Source organism: Nicotiana tabacum, chromosome 8 (assembly GCF_000715075.1).
Source record: "Nicotiana tabacum cultivar K326 chromosome 8, ASM71507v2, whole genome shotgun sequence".
In the NCBI taxonomy this organism is placed as follows: Eukaryota; Viridiplantae; Streptophyta; class Magnoliopsida; order Solanales; family Solanaceae; genus Nicotiana; species Nicotiana tabacum.
In genome coordinates this window covers 71,079,991-71,086,745 of record NC_134087.1, presented here as the reverse complement: position 1 = coordinate 71,086,745, position 6,755 = coordinate 71,079,991, and positions in this window count along the sequence as shown.

Below are 6,755 nucleotides of genomic sequence, written 5' to 3'. Positions count from 1 at the left end.
TTTGCCTTAAAGTTCATTTGTAAATAAGCAGAACATTCTTATTAGTCAAGCTGATGTGAATGGTTTAAGGTTTCATCTGTATGTATGGATTGTAGGGATTTAGTATAGTGTCAGTAGAATAAGCATGCTCAATATCGGTTTTATTTCGAGAAATAAATGTTGTTTGTTGAGTATTCTGCTTGAACAAATTGAGCTTCACTCTTCCATTTCGGAATTCATTTGGCTAAGTTCAAGTTGTATTATTGCTATCAAGGTATTTGGCTAAGTTCAAGTTGGCGACTCTGAAATAAATAAAATAATCCCGTTTCTATTGTCACTTAAATTGGAAAAACTCACTTATACCCCATTTCGGGTGTAAAAAGGAGGTGTGACAGCTCTGGCGACTCTGCTGGGGACAAGAACCTAGAACTTCCGGTTCAGGGTTCAAGAATTCGAGCTTGTTAATGCGATTTTTATTTGGCTTTATTGTTGATATTATTATATTTTGTGGACTTAATGTGCTAATTGCTGTTTATTTACCGTTTTGATATTGGTGAATTGTATATAAATTGTTACAAAACCCTTCCTCTTTCTGAGTCTTCTGAATTTATGGTGCACACGTGCGCGTGGCCTACCTTTCTGTTAAAAGTCATACCAAATAGAATGAAGTTGGGTTAAGTAACTAGGCCGGGTAGACTTTCGTGCTCCCGGTACGTTGCCTCCACTTTGGCTCGAGCTGTCCGCTTGGGTAAGCCGGGTTTAGAACAATATACCCCAGGTTTTAAACCGAGTTAACAAAACCTCATGCCGGATCCCTAGTAGGAACGTTTGTTTGCATCACGTGCATTTGACTTTGGAGACTCAACACAGGGGTTGGGTCTGTCTAGAACAGGTGTACCCGAAATGAAAAGACCATCCTGATGCATCTTACTTGCTACTTGTGCATTCATTTGTTTCGGATTTGCATATTGACCAGCTTATAAGGAAAAAGTTAGAAAAGGAAAATCAATGTGAGGACCGAGAAAGAAATTGGTTGTTTTCGAAAAAAAACAATTTCCAAAATATTTTAAAATACTACCGAAATTTTGAAAAAAAGAAGAAGGAAATTTTGTGTTTCTTTTAAAAAATAGTTTTATTATTACGAACTACGTAAGTTTGATTCTCACCGGATGTGAGATACGTAGGCAACCCACATCGGGCCTAGCTATTTTTGAAAAAAAAAAGAAGGAAAAGATAATAAATAAATAAAAATATGGGTACATAAGTGTCGTTGTGTTGTCATAAGTAAGGCGATGTCATTCTTGTCCAAAATATGTCGAATGTCCCCAAAAGGGTGCCGGAAGGCCGTTTTTGCAAGAACAGCCGCCTTTTGTTGTTTTTTTTTAAAAAAAATCCTGGCCAGTTAGCAAACACAGCCTTTAAATCTTCTTCATCGAAGTGCTTTTTATGATTTTTTTTATAAATATTGATGATTTTTTTTTTCAAAATGAGTCTTGATTTTTGTTTTAAAAATTAAAATCACTCACAGGTACAAAATGAGCACCATCCAAAACCCACCATTCACATATGTAGATGAGTTTCTATTTCAGCTTCAGATTTGGTGGTATGAATTAGTAGGAGATGGTCAGGAATGGGTCATTAAGTATTTGGGAGCTCTCACAAATATTATGAAAGTTAAACCACGCGATGATTTGATTACGGCACTAGTGATTTTTTGGGATCCTGTTCACAATGTCTTTCGCTTCTCTAATTTAGAGCTTACTCCCACTTTAGAAGAAATGCTGGATTTTCTGATTTTGACGGAGATTTGAGAAACCAGAATCTTATATTCCCAAAAGCTCCCTCTATACACCGATTCTTTGGTCTTCTGAATATCAGTAATCAAACCAGAAAGAGCAACGTTGTCAAAGGGTGTTGTTCTTTCAACTTCCTATATTCAAGGTTCGGAAAGCCGGATGGATTTGAAATTCATGAAAAGGGCCTTACTAACAAACAAAACAAGGACACCTGGCAGATTCACCGTCGCTTCGCTTTTATGGTGGCTTTTCTGGGAATCATGGTCTTCCCAAACAAAGAGCGGACGATTGATATTAGCATAGCCAGAGTCGTACAAGTCCTCACTACCAAGGAACATCACACTCTTGCCCCAATCATTCTCTCAGACATTTATCGGGCGTTGACTTTGTTTAAGTATGGGGAAAAATTCTTCGAATGGTGCAATATTTTGTTGCAAATGTGGTTGACTAAACATCTCCGACATCACCCCAATTTCATGCAGTATGGTCCGAGAAAGGACAATTTCATTGAGAGTTATGAAGAAAGAATAAAAGATTATAAATCTCCAGAAGGGGTGAAAGCCTGGATATCCCATTTAAGATCTTTAATGGCAAGTCAAATTGAGTGGACTTTGGGATGGCTCCCGGTAAGAGAGGTGATACACATGTCAACCTTAAAGAGTTCTTTGTTGTTGTTGGGTTTAAGAAGTGTCCAGCCGTATGCTCCACAGAGAGTTCTAAGACAGCTAAGGAGATACCAAGTGGTGCCTGATGATGAAGATTTGAGTGTGCAAGTGATTGAGCTACACCCTGAAGCCACACTCCCTAAGGCTTTAATCCAACGGATTTGGAATGGTTGTCAATACTTGAAAGATGATACCCAAGTTCCAGATCCTGCGAAAGGTGAGATAAATCCGGGTTATGCTAGATGGTTTGAGAAAAGATCTCGTGTGGATGATGCACCAGAACCTGATCCCAGAAGGCCCATAAAAAGACCGCATATCCAAGCCTTTGATGACAAAATCTAAGAACGGTTGGCTTGGGGTGAAAAGGAAAAGGGGTACAAAGAAACTATTCATGCCTTAGAAGAAAGCCTGAGGAACCTCAATTTGGAGAAAGACTTACAAGCACAAGAAGTAGAAGGTGAAAAGAAGAGTCTGATTTGCGAGAATAAAACTCTCCGCGCTCAGTTTTAACAGATGAAGAAAGCCTTTGAAGCGCCAGTGAGAAGTTGGAAAGATCAGAAAATCATTTCTAATCTGATGGAAAGGTTGCAAGATTATGACTCCATTTTGTCAAGAACCGAAAAGGCGTTAGATAAAGCTAAAGAAAAAATCATACAGTTGAATGAGGAGGCCAAATCTAGTAAAGAACACCAAGTAATGAGATTTGAAGAAGAAATGGCTCAATTCGAGAAAGAGAAGGATCATTGGAAACGTTCAAAGGCTCAGCTCCATGCATAATTGGAAGAAATGAGAAGGTACAACAAAGAACATCAACATGTAGATATTGATAGGGAGATAGCACAGGCAAGACTCGAGCAGGCCAGACTTCGGGCTCAATTGGAGTCGGCTTTAGATCGTGAGGGCCACATAAGAGATATAGCCACCACTCGCCAACAGCAATTACAAAACCAAGACCAGAATCTCCAAGATTTCAGAGCACAAATCCATGATTTGGTCGTTTATACCTCTCAAAGTTATGTGAACTGCCAGGGGATGGATTATGAAAGGTTTTTGGAGCATGCGCCTACTTTTGCCCGTCATCTTGTATAGAGTTAGAGAGGATGTACCGTGCATTAAGGGGTCAGCCGGGTCAAGATCCGCCGTGAGCATATGTTCCAGTGATTGAAAGCAAAAGATTGTAGAGTGAAGCATAGTCATAGTTGTTAAAACTTTTCATATAATAGTCATGTTTTAGTTTGAGTACATGTTGAGTTTTTTAAACTATTTTCTTAAAGTGTTGTCCAAATGTAATGTCATTTCTGTCTTTGTACTGTTTTGTTTGTTAAAATAAATAAAAATAATAATAATTGTTTCCACCAGAACTACGCTCGGTCTGATTCATGCGGGGTCATGATACGTAGGCAACCTTTATAGGATTCGACCACAACCAAAAGGAAAATAGGCATGAGTGACAGTAAAAGGAGATGTCATAAATAAGAAAAGCTGGGATGACACAAGCAATCAAGCAAATGCATGATAGAAATGACTAATTTCCTAGGTGCATTGCATTCCTATGTGTGGTTGTTTATTTGTTAAAACTCTAATCACTAACAAGTTTTGTTGTTGTTTCCAGAATTCAAGAAGTTAGTTCACCTAAGCATACTAGCAACCCACCCATACCAAACCAGATCCAAAGGTGAAATAATCATGTCTATCCCAGATGTAGACACCAGTGTCATCGAAGGAGAAGAGTTGGACGTTAACACCATGAAAGAAGAGATGTACAAATTGAAATAACAAATGGCCGAAATGTATCAGGCCTGGGCTAAAGGACAACCGCTATCCGCTTACCCGGCTAACCCTACCTTCACTCCACCACCGGCTCAAACTCAGGATCATCCTGCCACCGATCTATCCCCGAGCTTTACCATTTACCAACACTACCGGGGCACCACTTCTCATACACCACAATCTCCACCCCCTAAACCAATTCCATACCCTCCTCTACTAGTAACTCCTATCTTCGTAGCACCTCCACCAGCTACACTCCACAAATCTCTTAGCGAGCCTATGTTCCAGGCCCAGGACAACCAATACTACCCCTCGGAGCCCACTTTCAAAGCTCCAGAAACCCATTCCTATACTCCTCGCTTTGACCTCCCGATAGAAGTTGATAAACTAGTCAAAAATCCCGAAAAAGACGAGATATTTAGGAAAGTTAAAAGCTTAGAACAATCATTCAGAGACATGTGGGCATTGGGAGGGCAAGTAAGCGTAGCCTACAAGGACCTATGTCTGTTCCCGAATGTGCAATTACCGGTAGGTTTCAAGATGCCCAAGTTCGATCTATACAACGGGCACGGTGATCCAGTAGCCCACTTGAGGGGCTTTTGCAGCAAGATGAGGGGAGCGGGGGGAAAAGATGAATTGTTAATGGCTTACTTCAGTCAGAGTTTGAGTGGATCAGCATTGGAATGGTATACCCGCCAAGACCATGAAAGATGGTACACATGGGATGATCTGGCACAAGCATTTGCTTGTCACTTCCAATACAATCTTGAGATCATTCCAGATCGACTGTCCTTGACTAAACTGGAGAAGAAGCACAGTGAAAGCTTCAGCGAATATGGTTTCCGATGGAGGGAGCAAGTAGCAAGAGTAGATCCCCCAATGAAGGAAAGTGAGATGGTAGATCACTTCCTACAGGCTTTGGAACCTACTTACTATGGCCATTTGGTCTCCGCTGTGGGAAAGTCATTCAACGAAGTGGTAAAGATGGGGGGAATGGTAGAAGATGGCCTCAAGTCGAATAAAATCATGAGCTATTCGGCTATCAAAGCGACTACTCAGTCTATTCAGGGCGGCATAGGAGGGATTGGGAAAAAGAAGAGAGAGGAAGAAGCGATGGTTGATTCAGGAACTTGGTCCGGATCCAGAGGTTCACCTTACCACTACAATCAACCTCGATCCTACCAACAAACTTATCACCACAATCCACCCCAACACTACTATACCCCCACCAGAACCTCATTTTTTCGTCCACCATGCACAAGCATACAACCAACCTCATGCCCATACTCAATGGCGTGATCCCATCCTACAAAATACTTATCCACGTCCACGAGCCTACCAAAACACTCCCGGACCAAGTTTCCGACCTACTCAAGCATTTAAGGGTGAAAGGTTGCAAAAAAAGAAAACCTTTACTCCATTGGGAGAATCATAAACTAGTCTGTTCCACAGGCTAAAACTACTGAACATGTTGAGGCCGATATAGTCCAAACTGCAAAATCCTCCTCCAAAAAACCTTGACTATACTATCAGCTGTGAGTATTATTCTGGTACTCCAAGTCATGACATAGAGAAGTGCTGGCACTTGAGAAGTGCGATACAGGAGCTCATTGATACCAATAAAATTGAAGTTCTAGCACCCGAGGCACCCAATATCAATAGGAATATGATGTCAGCCCATCAGGAGACGAATATGATTGAAATAGTGCATGAGGAAAGGGAACCCAAGAAGCCATCACAAACTGTCATGATGATTCGGTCCAGTGGAGTCAAGACAGATGAATAATCAACAGGTGAGGAGTCGGTGCTCAAGTCGAGCAAAAAGAGTGTTGGGCCATTTGTAGCTGTTGAGAAGGGGTCTTTAAGCAAAGTTGCAACGAAACAGGAAGGGATGAAGGTGGTTGTGCCCGGAGTGGCCAGTAAACCCATCATAATCGTAGAAGGTGCCCGCGCAGATCGGGTTATTATCAAGCCAGTAACCCAGTTACCAATAATCAATAGCAAGGCTATTCCATGGAATTACGAATGGGTAACAGTGATGTACAAAGGAAAGGAAGTCAAAGAAGAAGTCTGTGAAGCACAGGGTTTGACTCACTCGGGAAGGTGTTTTACTCCCGAGGAGTTAAGAAGAACTAAAGATAATCCAGTGCTGGTAAAGAAAGTCGTAACTGAAGAAGAAGTAGAAGAATTCTTGAGGAAGATGAAGCTACAAGACTACTCTATCATGGAACAATTAAGAAAGAAGCCTGCTCAAATTTCCCTATTGTCATTACTGATCCATTCGGATGAGCACCGTCAAGCTTTAATGAAGATCTTGAATGAGGCGCACATTCCCGATAAGATCTCTGTGAATCACTTGGAAGAAATAGCCAACAAAATCTTCGAAGCAAACAAAGTCACGTTTTCCGATGATGAACTGCCTGTAGAAGGTACTGAGCATAACAGAGCTCTTTACCTCACAGTAAAATGTGAGAACTCTGTGGTGACCCGGGTATTGGTTGACAACGAGTCAAGCACAAACATATGTCCTCTCTCCACTCTAAGC